We start from the raw sequence: 21,669 nt of genomic DNA, 5'->3' as shown, positions 1-21,669 counted from the left end.
TTTTTTCTCCAGAGAAACAGATTTTAAAGCGTTTCTTTAGGCTGCAGCACTTCACTTCTGCCACTGTATGGTGCTGCACCAGGCTGCAAATGCACGGCAGACCTTTGCATGCCGAGTGAACAATGTCATCGTAAATGAAGGCTGGTCTCCCCAGTCCACAGCAAAGGGAGATGAGGCGGAGCAGTTTCCCGAGGTACAGGAGGGTGCTTCAGCTCCACTTCTCTACGGCAGCGAGGGGATGACTGCAGGGAGTTTCTGCAGCCAGCCTTGGGGCTGGTTCCTCCTCTCCTCTCCGCTTCTCCGCACACAGGCAGACATTGTGTGAAAAATTAGTGCTCGACGTCCTCTGAAACACTGTCAGGTCACCTTGGTAGGGTCTCACAGCCACACTGAAAAGGTGTAAGTGATAAGACATTACCAATAGCAGTTGCTGTCAGAGCAGATGCTAAACCATCCAGCTGCATAGAGGTTCAGGAAGAAGCTGAAATACCAGTTTCCTCAGCTAAATTTCACTTTTCCTTTCCTTCAGCTGGTTATTCTGCAGAAAGAGTCGTAATTCATCACCACCAGGAAAAATGTCAAACACCATGTGAAGGACAACAGAGGGTTTTAATTTTTACCAAGGATAGCAGGTTTCATGCAGCGGATGCTGGACTAGTACTAGGCTTTACTATTGGAGTGGTAAAGCTGTTTGGTTTTTTTCTGTAAATAATAACACTAGTTTTGTATTTCTCTACATGTAAAATGAGCCACAATGCAAGCTTGTAGAGTTGCTGCAAATGCAAAGTGCTCTGCAAGGAGCAGATAATAATAATATAAAACAGTGGAAAGAAAGAGGAATGCTAAGAAAGGTAATAAAATTTATACTTTCCAAATTAACTGTTTTTATTTTAAACAGCATATCATGTTAATATAAAAAAAAGGAAATACGCTGAAACTCAGTATATGCAGCAACAATCATAGATCTCTTAAACACTTTCTCAAATTTTTTGCTTTCATCAAGGCGTTGTTACCTAACAAATTAATAATGGCATATGTAGTTAAGTTAATTTGGATTTTTTCTACTTTTATAGGAATCACAGATGTGAGGGGAATAATTGTATTATTTTTCTTGATGCATAGATTTTTCATCATTCTTCTTCATTTGATTTGCATCTTGTTTATTTTTTTGCAGAAGAGTCATATTCTCACAAAATCATTCTTGTATTAAAATAGAAGAAAGGTGATTTTTTTTTCAGTTTTGTGTGATCAAAATTGTGTATTTAAAATACATGTTAACCTGGGAGGCCCAGTGGCAACAAATAATGTTTTCTTATATTTAAGGATATGTGAGTTTATGTGGTTTTGTGTATTTTTTTTGATATTTTGATTTTATTAACATTATTTAAGCAGGTAGGTATGAGTACTTATTAATTTTAAAATTTTGCCTGCTTTTTTAATCCCATGGAAACTATTTATTCTTTATAGTCTCATTGCTTCTGAGAATTAGCTTCAAATATCCACAAATGTCATTTTAAGGAAGGGTATGAAAGAGTAGGGGAATGAGTGGGGCAGAAGGAAATTGCATTCTTATAGGCTACTTTAAAGAAGTTGTAAAAATCCACCTAAGGAATTTCTTTTATTCAACAAAAATGCTTTTGCAGGAGAACAAACATCAACCCCTGTATTTCCAGTCTGTATTTCAAGATAAAAGTATCAGCTCCAGCTTGAAAGCCTACAGTTTAAAGATGGATTGAAGAAAATGTAGAATTAAAGATTTCTGGGCATTTCTAGGTGTGGAAGATGTGAGAATGATAAATTATTTTTACTAAAGTTCTCTATCCATGTTTGGAATGCAATTGGTTAAGAACACATTCAATCTTTGAAGAGTGATCTCTGTCTAAACTAGAAGTACTTTTTAAATGTGGGAAAGTTCCAAATAAAGATTAATGAAGACATAATCTAATATTGTACCATGAAATAGTTGTAGCTCCTTTTAATATTTAAAATGCAAAAAAAATCTTTATATTTTTAAGTAATTATTTAATTGTAAGTTTCCTTATTATTCTCACTATTTAATCCCTAAAAGTTAACTCTTCCTTCTTTTATGTTTCCCTGCTGTATTTACTTAACCTCCTAAATGGTTTAAATTTGTAGATGCATAATTTTTTTTTAAAAATTGCCAAGTATTTTTCTTTTTTTTTTGCTTCTTCCTAGCAGAACTGTCATATGGCAATGGAGATGTCCTGCCTTTTCATTTTAGTAACAGTGAAAATGAACAGATTATAAGGCAGAGATAGATTTTCTTATGTGTCAAATAAAATATTCACAATAATTAATCATGCAGAAAAAGAGTTGAGTCATATTGCAGGAACATACAAAACAATAATTTTGTGATTTGATGAAACTATATATAGCCTGCTATGTGAAAAGTCTTCTAGTTTTCTTTATGCAACAATTGTGCAAGCATACTCAAAATTCGGGTTATTTTAGAATGTGTAACTATCCTAGGATTGTCCTAAATTGATTTTGTTCAGAGAAATTTGATCAGAACTAGGGATCAGGTAAGAAGGTGCCTCAATCCTCACCTGAAATATTTTTAAGTCTGAAGTGCTTAATTCTTCAAGTTTTACACTTGCACGCTGGAGTAGATTTGCAGAGGTGTTGAATACTAAATTTTGTGGTTGAAGTTTATGTTTAAGTGAATGATGAGCATAGCTGAAAAGGCTTGAAATCTATATGGATATGTCTCTTGAATCCAGGATAGAGATGGAAGAAATATGTAAACTCGTTGGCTTTACTGAAGTATTTGTCTTTCCTCTGTGATTTCTTCAAAGGCTAAAGCTGAGAGATAGGCTGGATTACCCAGCTGGGATGTGGGAGATCAAGACAAGTCTTTTTTCCTGTTATTTGGTTGTGGGATTTGGTTTTGTTGGTGGGGTCTGGTTTTCTTGCACACCTCTCATGTAACCAAAAATTGGAGAAAACATAAATTGCACTTTTAAAATAATCTGCTTTTTTAAAATCAGTCTAAAAATTCTGGGAGTTAAAATCCACTGAAAGATCTCCACATTCCTACAGTGCCTCATATTTGTCTGGTTACAGAAGAAGTGTACTTTCTAAACATTAAATTTACTTGGGTTGCAAGCTGCTGTCCTAGGTGAAAAAGAACGAGGTGAAGTATAATTCTTAAGGACCACCTTGCCTGCCATTCTACTGGTGAGGTTTTTTATCCCTGCACAAAGCTACTTCTATTTGCTGCTCACAAGACAGAGTTTTTGTTGCCAAATTTTGTTGCCTCTTTTTAAACTTAGTCATCCTTTTTCTACCATCTTTTTTCTCTTCACCTTTTCAATTCAGGTTTTCAATTTTTTTTTTCTCCCTGTTTCCTACATTGCCAGAACTTTCCTTCTCTACTTGCAGGCATCAGTTTGATTGATTTTGACAGTCCTCACCATTAATGTTTTTTTCCTTCACTTCAGGGTCAGGTCTGCTTGCTGCTCTCTTTTACAGAACCATATTGACCATTTCAGACAGCTGGTTTAGTATCTCTGTGTTTTCTGCTGCTTCTGTATGCATTCACGTTTTTATTTGTAAATGCAGATGCTGTATCGCCTACTCTCTCTAGTTGATCCGATCTATGTCACTTGGACAAATACAAAAGTCCATGAAAGGATTAAATTAGTCTGTTCATGGAATATAGGACTCCTTTATTCTCTCTGCACTCAGAAAATTGGACTTGAAGTGAGTAGGAATAAAAATAATAAAAATGTTTGTTAGAAATGCTTTGATTTTACCAATGGATTAGGTCAGTCATACAAGTGACTTTTGACTTAGCTCTTCTCTTTTTATTTATCTATTCAATGGCTTTGTTCTAGTAATCAAAAAGAAAAAACATTGAGACCAAAACTTTAGTTTGCTGTAGAGCTGGATTTGATTCTGTGTGCCAGACACCTTTCTAATTGCTGAAAACAGGATATAGCAACATAGAAGACGAAGCTTTGCTTAATCTTTATTTTGCAAGATTGTTCCAAGTGTAGTCATGTTAAAGATGAGTTTGGGAGTGAAGATAAGCAGTGCTAAGACTTTGAAACCATGTCAGTGAAGTTCACTTAGATTTGAAGTTCACCTAGTCAGATAAATTCATTTCAAGTATGTGCAATATTACTATATGTACTTAGGGACTATAATGAAAGAATATAAATAAAGCAAAATAAAATTAAACAATATGTCAAGCAAAAGTAACACTTGGTATTGTCATCTTTTGCTATTCATACATTTAGATTTCAATAGAAACAGTGATCTGGAAAACTTTCATATGAAACCCAAACCTGGTCCAGTAGGTGTGAGATTTTATATATATTACTTTATTCTCTCTATCTACTGCTCTTCATGAAGGGCACTGTTGAGATGAGGCTTATAAGTGAGGGAGAATATAAAAAAGGGATATCTGGTTTTTGTTTTGGAGCAGTGTTTTTACCATTAAGAAAAATCAATAAGTGGATTGGCTGGGTTAAGTATGGATTATTTTTTTCCCATAATGTATCTAATGCATATCATTGCCACAGTAATCACATTACTATCTGCCTCGGCCTTCTTACTTTCTTGGCCAGATGAATACCCATAACTATTTAAAATGCTGAGGTGGGACCTTTTTCCCCCTCTTCTTCAAAATTGCTCCAAATTGTATTTTTTCCCAATACCTTTATTAGTTGATTGAAATGCTCATTAGCTCTGAATTCAAAATAAGTGTTTTTTGCCTTCTCCTTTTCTGTTTTGATCACGTTGTCAAAACCAAACCTATCATTAACTTGAAATCTGTCTTTTCTGTTTCATATTCTGTTATAATGCCATCTCATCTGACATATATTATCTCATAAAATACCATGTAGTAGTAGTAGAGAGAGAGAGAGAGAGAGAGAGAGAGAGAGAGAATGCCATGCAGCATAGAAGACTTCAAATGTATGAAGTGTCCCAGAGTTGGTAGGGTTAGCAAAGCAATGCTCTAATTCCAAGAGAAATCAAAGTGAAGGAAATTTTTAGAAATGTGCAATAAAGACTGGAAAAATAAGAAAAATATTGAGGTGGTCACAGGAAATTGATAACTGGGATTAAAGGAAAAAAAGAACAGAAAAAGACAACTCTTGGAAGTGCAAAAAGCAATTGAATCTTGGGAACAGTTTGGTGGTGAAATCAATTCAGGAGCATTTACTCATCAAATGAGAAATTAGGATATACCCTTGGTATTAATTCAAAATCATGGGCCATGGTCTCCAGCCAATTGGAAGCCATTTTTAGTATTATTTGTTCCAAATCTCAGGAAGTAAATTGATATTTCTTTTCCCAAGTTAGTTGTTAATAGTTGCAAACAAAATCCAAGTAGTCAGATATATGAATCATAATTAATAATTCTGTATGTATTGTGATGCAAACATAGACATTTTGCTTTGTAAGGATTGCATTAACAGTGAAAATCAGCAAAAATCTGAATTTTTGCAAAAAAAAACCCAACCAAAACATAAGGTCAACTGGAGTTGTTTTTGCAGTTGGAATTATTTGACCATTACACATTGTTGGGGTCTTAACCTTGAGAGCTGCAAATAAATTAAGCTTGGAAACCATGTGTTTAGCAGCCATTTTGCCAGGTTTGGGAGACCATACAGCATACTGATGGGTCTTAAATGAACCTCTAAAAGTGTCTTTGTTTGACTGCCTGTAACACCATAGTTGCAAATCTTACAAAGACACGGTAGGTTGGACAAACACAGATGTTGCTAATTTAGTGTTGCAATAGACGGATGTATGGTGATCCTACAAAATGCTCGGCTGATATAACTAGCGTGACTCCACTAAATTCCATCAGTGCAGACTAAAATACAGCTTCAGATAGAATCAAAACTGATGCAGTAAAGCCATAATGTAATCCTGAAATTAATAACAGTTATTTGTATAGCTAATAACAATAGTTATTAATAAATAACATTAGTACTGCATACTACAACACTATGTATGAGCCCTTATATATGATATATAAAGCTACTAGTCTATATATATGTAGATTTATTTTACTTATAAGAGACCTAAATTTTTTCAATAAAAGACAAATATGATAATATTCTGCATATCTAAAATGAAAAATATTTTTATCAAAAACAATAGGAAAAGGCTCTTACAAAGAAGCCCCTTTAAATGAAAAAGCAATTCCCAAACCCAAGAATGTAAAGAAGATAGGTTTTTAAAGCAGTATTTTGTAAATAAATATCCCAATGTGAAACTCATTTAACTTGACTAGAAAACATCAAGAACAAGTGCAAAAGATGCTGCAGAGACAAAAAGAAATCACAATGAAATTTTAATGTTACTGGTGTCAGAGGGGTTTTCCTGTTAATGGCAAAATATTAATTGGGTCTCTCCTCAGTCATAGATTTCATGAAGTTGTTTTCCTGTTTTGCTTTCTTTGAATTTTCACCACTTCAGAAATTTCATTCTTTAATTTGCCTTAGTTGTCAACATGGATTGAGTCTCACTCAAATACTCAGATTTGCCTGTATTCATTTATATACTATTTCCACACAAAGGGTATGTTAGCCAAAATATGGTGCAACAAACTAGTAATATGGTATGCATAGAATATCTCTGAGCTCCTGGTTTGGCTGCATTGAGTTTGTGAGTTTCAACACTGCCTTTCATCTGCTGTGAGCCAGATCTACCACGTAAGATCTCCACAGAGTAAAGGAATAATGCTCGAGAGAAGGTAAATTGTCAGCTGTGTAATAAACTTTCAGTATATAAAAAATTATTGACTAAATTACAAATTAAAATTGGAAATCATAACAGGTAGCAAAGAAGCAGAGATTTTGAAATATCTTGAGTTATTACTTACAGTGGGTGTCTTGCTGAAAAAAAAATCAGCATCTAGCATTATCTGGGACTACTGGTGTGGTCTTCATTGGAGTTTATATTTTTTACTATGTTTTACTTACATATAGATATATAAGTAAATATTTAAAATATTTAGCACCAAACATGTTTAACAGAAAAAATTATTAGAAGCTAGTTGTCTGATGTGGCAGTCCTTTTTGTCTATAGTACTTGTCTTCCACTCTCGAGCAGTGTCTTTCTGCCAGAGGGCTGAAGGTGTGTTTTTTGATCAACCTAGGAAAATGTCATGAGTAGAGGTCTATCATAATATGTATTTAAATAACCATGAAAATGTTCAATTAATATACAAATTAAGAATAATCATTTCACCTTGATCATATGTATTGGGTCTGGCTAAGTTAATTTCTACTACAGCAACTCTCATCTTCCTGTGCTTTGTACTGGTGGCTAGAAGGGTTCTCTGGTAACACTATCACATCATATATTAAATGTCTCTCATAATGACTCAGTTGGTCTCAATTTTCAGCATCCAGCATTAAAATACATTTTACAATTGGTAATTGGCACATGTGATAGGGAGGTGCCTGCTGAAATGGCTCCACAGAACTTGTCCTGCTTTTCCCCAAGCATCTCTGGGGAAGGGAATTTGAAGTTAATTTAATTTTTCAATTTTGTTTTCCTTATAGTAGGAGGTTTATAAGGAGTAGGCAAATACAAATCTGTCATGTACTTCTCAAGCTTTTTATTTAAGGGACCAGGCTAACAATATTTTCAGCAAGGGATAATCTTTGCATTTCAACTCAAGGTTCAACAGTTTAAGAGAAACCATGATTTCAATATTAGTTTTGTTTTGCAACAAAATGCATTCCTTTACTTATCAGTAACAGTATCAGAAACAGCTGCTGAAAAGCATTAATCAGACCTTAAATGGAATAATATGGAAGAAAGTTGATAATTAACATTTATTTCACATTGGCACATTGTTATTTTATTTTAGCACATGAAAACTGCCAAGCACTGCCAAAGGACTTTATGCTGAAGGGTGAGTTTCAGAAATTACTCTCATACCTGCCTGAAACTTTGTAAGAGAGAGTTTTCAGAGTGTTTATACAGGGATCATTAAACACACCTCATGCAAATCTTGCATGAATCTTTGAATAAGAAACACTCAGAGGTCATCATGTGTGAAATATTTAATAATGACACATTGCCATAATATGAGTGAAATGATGATTTATGCAAAAACACTACTTTCACTGGTGGCAAATGACAACAAAACAAAGAAAAATTTTGCATCTGCTTAGAAGGATTTAAAACAGTGGGATAAAAATATACATATACATATACACCATATACACCAAAAAATGTGCAATTTAAAGACTATTATTTTCCCAATGAAATGGAGGTGGAAGAGTAGTGATGTGCCAGATTAGGCCTGTGCTCTGGGAGGTATGTGAAGTTGTATGAGTCACACACTTTTTCCACGTACAGGGTGTACTTTAACTGAGCACCGAAGGAGAGGCCAGAAGGAGCTGGGACAATCAGGGTCAGTAGATTGTGAAGTATAACAAGAAGCAAAAGTAAGCTATAAGTTCAAAAAAATCTATGTTTGAATACACCAAAAGACATTGCAGACAAAACAAATAAAACTACTCAGATGTAAAGATGTACAGCAAAGTAACACTTTAAAGAAAATATGCTATGTAAAACAATATGCAAATGTTCTGTTTTCTTATCTATCCTTGTGCCTGTTAAGAAATGTGTTAAATGACTTGTGCTTATTAAGAAAGCAAAAACAAAAGTAAAGTGAACATCTTCTGGGGAAAAAATTAGCTTCTGGTACATACATGAGTACATCTTGGACTCTCTGGGTCCACTGTTATTTCCCCATATTTTTCTCATTCTTAATGTGGCTGGTTAGCAATCTTTAGTAGGCTTGCCTTCTCCAAGGAAAAAACATTGCTAAAGGTATGTTTCCTTTACAGTGCAGATTTTATAGCCCTGTTTTGTATCCGTGGTTGCTCTTTCAGTGCTGTGGCTACATGACTGTACAAGTGGTCCTTGTAAAATGAGAGCCTGGTGCCAAAAAAAGGCATAAAAGAGCCATTCTTTCATCTAATAGCATTTTGTGGCTGATACATGAATGCAGCTTGTTAAACAGTGACAGTGCTTGTGCCCTTCCTGTGCTCTGATTTAGCACTGGAGGAGGCAAATGTAAAATGAGTGAGCACAGAAGCCAGGGGATGTAAGGCAAAACAAAGATGGAATTCGTTTTGTGCAAACCAGTGAGATTTAGCTCAGCAGTTTCAAGATGATTTGAACTAGGTTACTGTGAAGGCCAGCTGGATTTCTGGCTGTACCAGATGACATCTCCAATCATGCTTCACACCAAGGCCATGTGGCTATTCAGGAATGTGTATTTCAAGACAGTGTGAAAGCGCAGGCAGCAACACTCTAGGCTGAATCAATAAAATTGGTCAAATGCATCAGAGCATGCGTGTAAGTCATGATGACCTACCAAAACATGAGCCTGAGTCAACCTGCATTATGTGGTGCATACACTCAATGATTTCTGTTAAAGTGATTTCTTAGGATTTCTGGAAGGCACTTTGAATATCTAAGTATTTCTCTGAACATCTGGTTTATACAATTCCGTTCAGGGGAAAATTTAGAAGGTCATCATAAAAATAGTAGAAAAGAAGGACTGAAGACCTCTTTTGTACAGATCAATAAACAAAGATTTTTTAACATATGTTTATCTATCTTTACACATGCACAATTTTTTTCTAACATTAGCCAAATTACCAAATTATGCATGTTAAGTTTCATCATATCTAACTGATGTGGGCTTGTGAGATCTTTAGTCCAATTAGGAGGCTGAACTTCAGTGATTATTTGTGCAGTGCTAGACTCCAATCATAAATCAGGAATATAGGAGTAAGCATGGAGGTAAAAATGGCATGGGACAGTCAAAAGTTGGTCAAAAAAAAGTTCAGAGCAACACACTTATAAATCCCAGGACAGACTAGATATAAGACTGATTTTCCAGTAATCACTTTCATTGACACAGTAGGCAATACCTTAGCTTGCATGTTATCAGAATAATGATTACCTACAGATAACTGGCACATGACTTCTATTCCCATGTTTTGCTTGTGATTTATTGCCCGTTTGTCTTGTGCTTCTTAAAGCAAAAGAATGTTTGTAAAATGGCCTTGTTTGGCTTTGCTCTGCATAAATTTTTCCATGTTTTTCACTAATTTTTGAATTCAGCATCTTTTATTGTCTATTGTTTGGGATATACTGGGATTTTAGAAAATAAACCTGAAAAACAATTTCTTCCTCTTCCCAGCTAGGGAAAAAATATTCTATTTTGTCTTGTGTTGCAGAAAATAACACATTTCGCAGCAAATTATTTTCATTGTTTCTGACAGCTTAGCTGCTCTTTTTTCAACTAAAGATTTTTTTCTTATGCATTATTCCACAAGATATTTATTCATTAAAAGGATGCCCTAATAAAATCAAAAGTCTGCAAATTATTCTTAAAATTACATCAAAAATAGTAATAAAAATGTCTGTAATGGTGTTGATCATAAGGCTTAGCTTATTTGGAAAGCAAAATAATGTTTTTGTTTGTACAAGTAAATACTACTATTAAGTATTTAACCATGTGAGCATCTATGGCTGGTAATTACTGTTGTTTAAATAAAGACAGATTATTTTCCTAAGAACAAATTTTTGCTTTTGGTTTCATCAATGTTTTTCGATAAAGAATAATGTACTGGCGGCTACAATTAAGAATTAAGACAACTGATTTGTCATAATAATCCTACCTTAGAGGTGATTCAGTAAAACTGTTTGTCTTATTAACTCAAAAAGAGAAATCTCCCTAAAAAAGGATTTTTTTTTTTACTAGAATTATTAATCTTTTGTAATGAAAAGTGTTCTTGGAAAATGAGCATTTAATATATAACCAATTAGTAAAAACATTAAGCCAATTACCAAATACAATTTTTATATTAAATGTTAATTAAATTCAGAGGTATTTTTATAGGATTAATATGGAAAAAAAATTTTAAAAAGGCAATTTAGCCTCAGAATAATTTATTAATCAAGAACAATGTTTAGTTTTCACAGACATATTTATAGCAATATTTAAAGTAATGATTCATTTAATGTATAGAAGTTCAATTAATATCCAAAGGGCTTGAAAATTAAGCCTTTTGTTTCTGTGGTTGAACATTAGTGAAATATATATTTTAACGCAATTGCTAAAAATAAAATATCAGCAATACTCCTTTGATCCGAACAAAAGTGCTGAATTAAGCCTGACCCTGTATTGATGTACACTTTATTACACTCTTTGAATAAATATGCATCTTAAAATATTCAGTAGCACAGAACTAATATTCTTCAAGATACTGCAAACAAGAAACATAAAATGAGGCACCAGGGAACTCAGTCTCAACTTTGCTTTATATCCTTAGTAGTCATGTGGGCTTAAAGAAGATATAACTTAAAATATTAATTTTATTTTAACAGCATGTAAAGTTTCATTTATCCAATATTTCTGTCCTAAATAAATTAATGATCAAAATGGGTGTTAATGTATTGGAAATTTGAAAATTATCTTAGTTTCATGAAAATAAAATTAAAAGTATTTTGAACTGGTCTCTCTCATAAGATTTAATCTGAAAGTTACTGTGGTAACTGTGAAGTGATATAGTGCTTTGAGAAATTAATTCATGTTTGAAAGGAATTATCCTTACTGAGGTATTTGAAGGTAAAAATTTGATTGCAGAACGAGGCAGCTTTCTTTGGGGTGTTGTCTTTTTGTGAAAAATAAATAAATGAACTTTGTAACTGATAAAATTTAGTTATCTTGCAAGATTCTTTATGGGGAGAAAGAATTTATTATTTTTATTAAAAACTAAAGTGGCAAAACTCATTTCAGTATATCACTGTGATTCTCATAGAAAGCTGTCCCTTTATTCTTCCGAAAGCAAAACATCTGGCATACTTGTTATTCTTTGGAAAGAATCTCTTTTGTTTGCTGTGACAATGCCTTAGCACAGCTTCTCTGGGGAGCATAGCATTTCCAGTTTATTTGCAATATCTCCTTCTATGTGACAGTGGTTAAACAGCCAAGGTACATTCAAAACTGGCAAAACATCCCTCCATAGCAGGTACTGTCTTCAAGCATACTTAGAGTTGCCAAGGGCTTTTTGTCTCCTTACGTTGAGATATTCTCAATAAAACTCTTAAAGTACTCATCAACAAGTCTGCTAGGAATAGCAGAAAGAGGAGACCTTGCCACAGGAAGGCAGGAGATCTACTGACACAATGTCCCAGCCTTTGAAATAGTAAAAAATTCTTAGACACTCCTTTTCATCTGGGAGATGCAGTTGAAACACAGGAGTTACAGGAGTGAAAGGACAGCATCATAGAGCAATTTGTCCAGGACCACTTCTCACACCACTTCCACAGATTACCTTGTAACAACTCTAGAGCTTTCTTCTTGCCACCACTCTTTTAGTGTTGCTACGTTAGGGATTGACTAAAGAACAAATACTGGTAATTAATAGCGCCCACTGCTAAAAAACAGTAATCAGCCTGCTATTTTTAAATTAGATTATAAAGTTTGAGGATAAATCTACAATTTTGAGTACTGTATTCCCAATTTCTAACACAGAAAATAAAATCCCCTGGTTTAGATATAATCGTCACATCAAATATAATTTGAATAATAAAAAACTTGTCCCAATTTAGACCTAATTAAGACATCGGTAGAAGGCAACTGTGACTGGCTTGTGTAGCTTTTGATTTGTGATGTATTTCCAGAATAAAAGACGATTACTGGATTGAGGGTCGGTGTGGAGGAAGGGAGATTGTTGATTTCCTTGGGGAAAACAGACCATGTTGACATGAAAAAGCAAAGGATATGGAGAGGAAAGAGAAAGAGAAAAGAAACATGTCCCTAAGAAAGGGCAGGTGGAGTGTAGCAAGTAGCAGGTACAGCCAGTGGGTCCTCAAAGGATGGGTGAGAAGAGGACGCAATTTTCAGAGGTCCATGTGGAAATGAGGAGCGTGTCACTAAGTAGAAAGCTCCTGTGTGCTGTAACCTGTGGGCAGAGGGAAGGTTGTATTTGGACCCCTTTTTCTTGCTACTCAGCCTGCCCTCATGGCTCCATTTTCTTCATGTAGAATGTTAAATACTCTATGGTTTAGGTTCTTATAATCAAACTTTCACATTATTAATGTTTGGATTTGGAAGTTATATATCTTTGTCTGTGAAGATATTGTAGATAAAGACCTAGAAAAACTCACCCTAGAACGCTGTTTGAGTGGTAGTCTGGTCATAATCATTGAGAGATTGATTTACTGAAGAAGAGTTAGATGAGCTGACAGAGGTATTAGTTTCTTGGCCAAATCTATGAGATACTAATGAAGAAGGTGACCTGAAAATCTTATTTAATTAAATTAACATCTGATAGACCAAGATGCTGAAAGAATTCAGCAAATTCTGTGATGTGCAAATTGGTAGTGTACTGATGTGATTACAAAGGCATTCAGCATGTCTAGGAGAAACACAGCAGGGCTATGGAATGGATATCAGCTGATGAAAATATGAATCAATGAAAATGTTTTCTGAGAATCTAAATATCCTCCACAGAACAGGTATGACCTGCCAGATGTAGCCTTCATACTGATCAATATTTAAATGCAAACTTCCATGATGAGGAACAGAGACTTGGCAGAAGTGGATGGTGTGAAAACATTATGTAAACTGCTGACCAAAAAAAGGAGAAGGGCTCAGTCCTTTCATACCTTCTTTCCATCATGAATAAACCATTATGAAGAATGGGAAAAGTTCATAATATAATCCATGAAACACATATTTCTATATATTTAAGGCAGATAATTCATGGCACCAATGAACTTCAATCTTTGGTGGGAAAAGCAGGATGTTTGTACTCCTGTAATAGCCCTGAACTTATGTCTTAGACTCCCGCAGAACTAATTTTCTCTCTGCTGTGTTCTTCTCTCATACATTTGCAATTTTTCCCATCTGATCTCACCTTGTGACTGTAGCTCTTCAGCTTACCTGAGTTTTATATGAAGCTGATGCCTTTGGTTTTGTGTTGGAGAGCCTGATCCACGTGTCAGGTACTACAAAAAGGGCAAGCACACCAATAGCAGACTCACACTCTGTTTTGTCCTCTCATAGACAGGTTTACACACACCACATCTTTCCCAATGCTCTTACAAGTGCACTCTCTTACAAACACCTCACATGTCAAGAGAGAAGTAAATGAAGAGGTCTACTTAATGAGGACCCTACAAAAACAACAGACTGAGCCACCTGCCATTGTCTGCATTTCCAAAACATCTTTGAATGTAAAACATTAACGTACTTGGTCTTTTTCCACTGGGCACTTTTCCAGCCACTCCGCCTCTAGCAGAGTGCCCAACACTGCATGATCCAAGCTCTGCAAGGGCTTGTTGTAGTCAAAGTGTAGTGCCTAGTACTACCTTGTTTCATTGCACCTCATGGCCCATTGATCCAGCCTGCCAAGGCCTTCTGCAGAGCTTCCTGCCCTCCAGATGGATAGTCCAATCCAACCTGTTGTTCTCCATGAATTTGCTAATGGTAGGTTCAGTTCCCAAGTCCAGATTAAAGATATTAAACAGGACTGGGCCCAGCACTGGGGAAGCAGCACTTTCCTAGGCTATCTGGGCCCTCCTCTTAACCCAGCAAAGAGTTTGCCTGTCCAGGCCATGCACTGCCAGGCTTTCCAGAAGAATGCTCTAGGAAACAGTGTCAGAGGCTGTGCTGAAATCCAGATAGGCAACATCCACAGGTTTTCCTCAGACTCTAGGTGAGTCATCTAGCCACAAATGGAGATCAGGTTGGTCAGGCAGGACCTGCATTCACTATGCCTGTGCTGGTTGTGCCTGATCTGCCCACTGTCCTGTAGGTGCTATATGATCACACTTGAGGTGGTCTTCTCCACAACCTCATCAGGTGCTGAGGTCAGGCTGACAGGCCTGTAGTTCCCTAGGTTCTCCTTCCAGCTCTTCTTGAAAATGGGTGTCACACTAGTCAACCTCCAGTTTTCTGTGACCTCCCGACCTCCCTAGTGTGCCAGGACTGATGATAAACAATGGACAGAGGCTTGCTTAGCTCTTCCACCAGCTCCCTCATAATTCTAGGATGAATTCCATTCAGTCCCATAGACTTGTGAGCATCTAAGTGTCTTGGCAGGTGACTAACTACCTCTTTTTGTATTCTAGGTAGTTTATTCTACTACCTGTCCCCATCTAGCAGCCCAGGAGGACAGTTATCCTGCCTTAATGTTGAAGACTGAGGCAAAAAAAATGCTAGGTACCTCAGCCTTTTCCTCATTTTTGGTGATTATAATCCCCCCTTATCCAATAAAGAATGGAGGTTTTCCTCGTCCCTCCTTTTGTTATTAATGTATTTATAAAAACATTTATATCCTTCTCAACAGTGGCCAGATTAAATTCTGAACTTTCACACCTCTTAATTTTCTTTCTGCGTGACCTAACAACATCCTTTAACACTTCCAGAGTTTCCCCCATAAGAGACAGAAGCAGTTATTTTTCGTTCCTCACTGATCATACATACAGGATTTATAGCATGTGCTGTGTCTGCTGTTGTTTATTTAGTACAGTAACATCTAGTCATCTAGCAGCATTTCCCTTGAGAATGATCTTCCTATGCTTTCTTAGGCGAAAAGAAGTGCCCATCTGCTGCTGTCTGTTCAATGGAACAGAAAGAAGCATATGGACCCTCCCCCGGTGTGGCTGAATAAAAAGCATACATCTCTAGGGCTGCTGCTCCAGTATCTTCTATAAACATTAAATTCAAATATAGATGTGCTTTAATACATCTTTCTCAGCTGTTTGTGGTTCTGACTTTATATTACATTGGTGGAAGTTTTACATTAAATATTCCTCCCCCTATTTTTTACTTTGGTACTTTACCCTTGTAAGAACCACATGTGATGCACACAAAAAAGACTACAGTATTCGCTAAAGAGTTCTCCTTTCCATAGCATGCATATTTCAACAAAACATACAAAAATGGGGATGATTTGCAGTAAGTGCTGAAAATATGGCTACAAATAACTTGGGAAATGCAGAACTAGTAAGATAGGTCTGTCTGTTTATTTGTTTGTGACTTCTTTTCAATTTAGGGAGCTGCCTTAGGGTTAAGTACTCCAGAAGTAGGTTATAACCCAGTGGATTGAGGCAACAATTGATCTCTGGATATGCCTACATGGTCTACTTTTCATGGAAGAGAAATCAGTCTCATAAGAGGTGCTGGCTTCTCAAAAGATGATATACAGCTGCCCTCAAGAATAACCTGCGAGGAATAGCCTAGGCATGTCTTAACATCAGGATCCCTAATGCATCTGGGATTTATTTTAGGTTAAATTGTTGCATTCAAATGTGACATGTAGGTAAAAGAGTAAGAAATATATATTTACCAGGCATTTTTAATGGTCTGTATTATGTGATGAAATTTAACGATTTATGTAATTTAATAGTATACGTTTAACCAACACCCCCTCCTTGGCTTTGCAAGGGGTTCTCTTCCATATGAGAAAGCTTTTCAATTCACTTCCAATATCATTCATCTTACAGGTGTTGCTCAAGGGACGTCTTCAACAGTAGTAGAGTAATACTGTAATATGCTCAAAGAAAGGAGAGAATAGTAAGATTTCCCACTGTACTGATGGAAAAGTACAATCTATTCGTCATTTTGGAAACTTGGTGGGATGAATCATATGATTGGTGTGCTGCAATCAATAGCTATTTACTGTTCAGGAGGGACAGGCAGGGAAAGAAAGGTGGGAGATTGTTGTCTGAATATCAAAAGAAAAGTAAGTAAAGGACTGACTGCAGTTCTGCTTATGAAAAACACAAGCACATGTTGAGAATTTATGAGTGAATATTAGAGACTGCAACAGCAAAGGAATCTTTGTGGTTCATATTTACTACAGGCCACCCAATCAAGGGTAGGTTGTTGATGAGGAACTACAGGAAACATCATGTTCATAGGGCATAATCTTGCTGAGGGACTTCAGTCACCCTGACATCTGAAAAAGAAGTGCAGCAAGCAGCAAGCTGTCTAGAGTAATCTGAGATTTCATTGAAGATAGCCAGCTCAAAACCCCAGATCTCTTTCTGGAGGTTGCTGTCCTGCCTTTCTTCCACCAGTTTGTATGTTTAACCAGGACCATCCTTTCAGAAGTGCAGAAAAAGTCAATTTCTCTCGTTAAACTCCATTTGGTTGTTGATTACCCAGCTCTCTATTCATTGCTCCAGATCTCTTTGTAAGGCCTCTCTACCCTTGCACATCACCAGTCCTTACTTCCAATGTCCATATACTTTCCTTTTCCTGCTTAGCCAAGCCATTCTCGGCCCCACTTGCTTGACTTCCAGCATTGTAGAATTGCCTGCTTTTGTGGTCCTTACAAATGTTTATGAAAAATCTGACCAGAATTCATGGATCACAAATACCTTCAAAAGCAGATTCTCAGGGGACCTTACTAAGAAATTATTTCATCATGCCTTATGTCTACTCTCCCAGTTTTGCTCCTATTAATAATAACTTGAAATTCAAGTAGTTTATGGTCCAGTGACCAAGACAGCCAGAAATCACCATTTTGCCCACCATTTCCTTAGCTGCCCACAAAGAACAAATCTAGGAGGGTGCCCTTCTTACTTGGCTCCCTTAGTACTTGTGATGTGTGTCAGAAATTTCCAGGATCTATTGGTGTCCCCTGTGTGACACTCCCAGTTGATAGCTAGAAAGCTAAAATCACCCATAAATGATGGTCTAAAGATATCCTTTAATTCTGCCTGGAATAATTCATCAGCATCATCATCCTGGCTGGGCAGGAGATAGTACCTTCCACAACATCCACTCTGTTTGCTTTCCCCCTTGCTCTTACTCAGAGATACACAGTGCTTCCCTCGTCAATTGAAAATGCCACACAATCCAAATCTGCCCTTAAGCTAGTGCCCTCTAGCCTCTCCTGCCCCATCTATCTCTCCCAAAGAGCCTGTAAGTGTTCATCATGGCACACCAGCCACAGGACTCCGTCCACCAAGTTTTGCTTATGTCGATAATGTTGGGACTTGGCTTGGCTGGGACTGTCAGCACCCGTGGAGGAAAAAAGAGGTAGATTCTGACAGATCTGTTGAATAATCATTGCCAATACCTGGGGCAAATCCTCTACTTCTCATCTGGTTTCTACACTGGATGGTGAGATCATGGCTTCAGTTTCAAAGGACCTCCTTAGCAGTACCAGGGACATGACATAATTAACAGTCTTTGTAATCAGAGCTCTGCATGCAGTGTTAGATTGGTACACTATTCATCTCACTTTTTAACAAAAGCAGTGCAAGTGTCTGTGGATTTTTAGTGTTCACATAGAAGATGAGTGGCAGAAGCTCATAATTGTCATAATAGTAGTCAAATTTAAGCCAGCTAAAGACAACTTGCTTCTAGTGCAGAGCATGCATTAACAGTATTAGAAGGATGGAAAGGACATCTAGTCCCTGACTATTGGGGTAAATAATTAATGAAATAGAAATCTATTTAGACATAAAAGGCTTCCTGCTGAACATGGACCAAGACAAAAAGGCTGGGAACAGCTCCAAAGTGGAAGAGGGTATCCCTGGGAAAGAATGAAAACCACTTCTGCCTGATTCGAAGTTTTTTACTTTTGGTTGTCTTTGTAAAATGAAAGAGTATAAAGAATTCCTTTTTTAAATACAAAGTATCAAGATAATATAAAAAATCACTTCTGATTTTCTGTGGACTAGCAGGTCATCATCAGAAAAAACCACAAACAGTTTTTAATGAAAAAAATGTTGGAAAGATCTCACAGGCTTGTATGATTTTTTAAATGAAAATTAATTTAATTTATGTATAAAAATATGGTACAGTTAGTTTAAGCATTGCAGCATTCAATATCTAAACTTAAAGTCCTAAATTAGTCTTTTGAAACATTACAGAAGGAACAAAGAATATAAAAATTTCATAAGTAAAAGGCTAGATATGCTAGCACTTAATTTCAAGGCTGAAATAAAAAGGTTAAATGTTTGAGAAGATGAATCATCAGTTATCATGTACATTAATTTTCAGGACATACTGTGGAGAAGATTGGGAAGCTGGACACCCTAATAGTTAAAATGACAATTGTAAGCCAGACAAGCCAAATTTTTATATGATGTTCTAAAAGCATGATCTCAGTTTTGAGCGTTCATGCTGAGATAGTAGACACCTTATAATTAGGATCTTTGGCTATAATATTTTATAATATCCTTTATATTGACTTCTAGATATGAAAAGCATTGGTTTTACTTCCTGGAGGAAGTAAACTTCATCCTCTTCCCTCAAATTCCTCCTCGTGTCTCATATATTTTCATCTGCAGAGCAATTCAAATTCCTGCTTGTCCTGTTTGTTTGATATATGATGCTAAAAAGTAACCAAGACTATTTAAACCCAAACAAGGTCTCAGCCCTTTCTCATATTTGTAATCCTTTTGTTTGGTTTTATTGTGATGGTCTTCTCTGTGCTCCTAATTCTGTTGATAATCTTCCTCAATTTCCACTGAAACATGGCTTTTTAAAGATTTCAGCACTTTAAAGAATCAGAATGCTGAAAAATATTACTGCATAATCAAAATTTTATTTAATCTGTTTGATTTTTTTTACATTTTTATCATATATTTCACAATTTTATCGTGTGGAAATTGAGGAGTACATAAATTTTTTATGCAGCTTGCATTTTTGTTCCCTGTGGAATCTGCCACATAGGCTACTGTATCTGAGATTTCACCCTGAACCTTCTAGATTCCCTGCTATTTTGTGTTCAGTACTTCTCTACTTCTTTAAAAAAAGAATAAAGGAGCATAAAATCTTTATTATCTTTGATTTTATGGGCAACTTAGGGAACATGCAAATAAAAATCAAAAAACCCCAACCATGACTGCAACAAATCATACACAGTACAGATATACCTTAAGTGCTAAAGTTTAATTTTTCCTTTTTAATTTCTGTATATATTTTTCTTTTTTACAGAGAAATTTTCACTGTATTTGAAAATTGAAAAAAATCCCAATACATTAACTTTAATATACATGACACTAGGGCCTTATATTCACGATTTTTTCCCTTGAGATTTTGAGAAGCAGTTTTTCTCTGGTACTTTTCATCCATCCACATACTCTGGTTAGATATTTTTAAATTCCAGCCATAATACAGTCAGGATTTGCAGGTGGTTCTCAGAGAACTTTTTCCCCTCTATCTAGCTGTGGAAAGGACAATGCAATTAATAACAGATGGTATGAAATGACCACGTCCTTGAGAGAATGCCTTATTGGCACCTCCTGCTAATTGTATCACATATAATGCAAGTAAAAGCATAATAAATCTGAGCTGGGGGACATTTTATGCAAGAGCTCTTCTCCCTTTCCAGACGGTAAATTGCTCAGCTCTTGAAATATCTATAACCTTGTGATACCCAACGTGCATTAGCTTAATTGCCTTTTTTCTTTTCTTTCTCTCTCCCTTTCCTTGCTCCCCCTGTCTTTTTTAGTTCCCTGGGTCTGTAAGAGAAATTATATTTTTTTAGTCCACCTGCCTTAGTGTTGTAAGGAAAGGATCTATATTTGCTGTCTTGGACAGAATTTTGTCGGATCTGTTCTGCAGAGTTATTGGTAAATTGTGCTTTTAAAGAGCTGTAAAGCCCTTTGCTTGAAATCAGAACATAAGTAAATGCTGAAGAAGCATAATAGAAACCAAGAAGACCATTCCCATTAACTCCGAGATAGAGCGAGCTTCAAATGTATCAACATATATATCCCCTATTCTATTTCTAAATATAGAAATTATAAAAAAAAACGATGCATGAGGAATTTTTATTTCTTGCAACCAATAAATGAGAATTTTTCTTTTCCTGTGGAAAAATACAATAAAAGATTGCTGAAGTCTCAAGTCCTTGTGCCACGTTTCTGTGTGGGGATGAAAGAGCACTGCTTTGGCAGAATTTTCTTCTGTTGGCTGTGGGGGTGGGGACACTGCTTCTTGTGAAAGTTCTACTTTTTTTGTTGTTGTTTATTTCTTCTTACAGCAATACTTTCAATTCTGGGTTTTTCCCAAGGAGAAAATAACAGATAAGTGCACAGGAGCATGGATATGCATTTGCCTGAAGGAGTTACCATTTAAGGCAGAGAATGATGCTGCAGCTACATAGACTGAATTTTATCTGTAGCTGCAAGTGCCCCATATATGTTTATTTGACTTTAAGGTATCTCCCTAGCTCTTCTAGTGTCTTTGTGGTGAAGACAATTTGACAGAGGATTGTTCTTTGTGGAATAGTTCAGTAAGATGAGGCAAAGTTTATGTGATTATTCAAACCATTCTTGGGCCTATATCCAAGATGGAAAGGAACCAATCCACTATAATACATTCCCCTAGAGCTTATCATACCTTCTGGGTGTCTCCTATTCCATGTCACGTGCTGCTGAGCCATCTGGGGAAAGGAGCTCTTCCTTGGATAAGAGTTGCACATAACCATCAGTGCAATCCACAGAGAAAGAAATGCACTGAATTGGGAGCAAGGACTTCCAAATCAAATTATCATTCTTCCTACTGACTTTTGGAATGATCATAGGCCATTTACTATGTGTTTTTCTTCCTGATTCTTATTCTGGTCTCGTTTTAACTGTATGCTCATGAATGCTGCCTATCCTGAGGATTCCTCA

At 36.1% G+C, this 21,669-nt stretch overlaps 1 long non-coding RNA gene across 1 annotated transcript in view; it reads right to left on the bottom strand.

Moving 5' to 3' along the window:
* Positions 1-21,669, bottom strand: part of LOC107215960 — a 42,701-nt gene continuing 21,032 nt past the window's right edge. The window contains exon 3 of the long non-coding RNA XR_001525320.2: positions 1-389. This is a non-coding gene — a long non-coding RNA (uncharacterized LOC107215960). The remainder of the gene's footprint in view (positions 390-21,669) is intronic.

The sequence above is a fragment of the Parus major genome, chromosome Z (assembly GCF_001522545.3).
Source record: "Parus major isolate Abel chromosome Z, Parus_major1.1, whole genome shotgun sequence".
NCBI lineage: Eukaryota > Metazoa > Chordata > Aves > Passeriformes > Paridae > Parus > Parus major.
The sequence above is the reverse complement of the archived record's forward strand: the minus strand, read 5'-3'. Positions and strand labels throughout refer to the sequence as shown.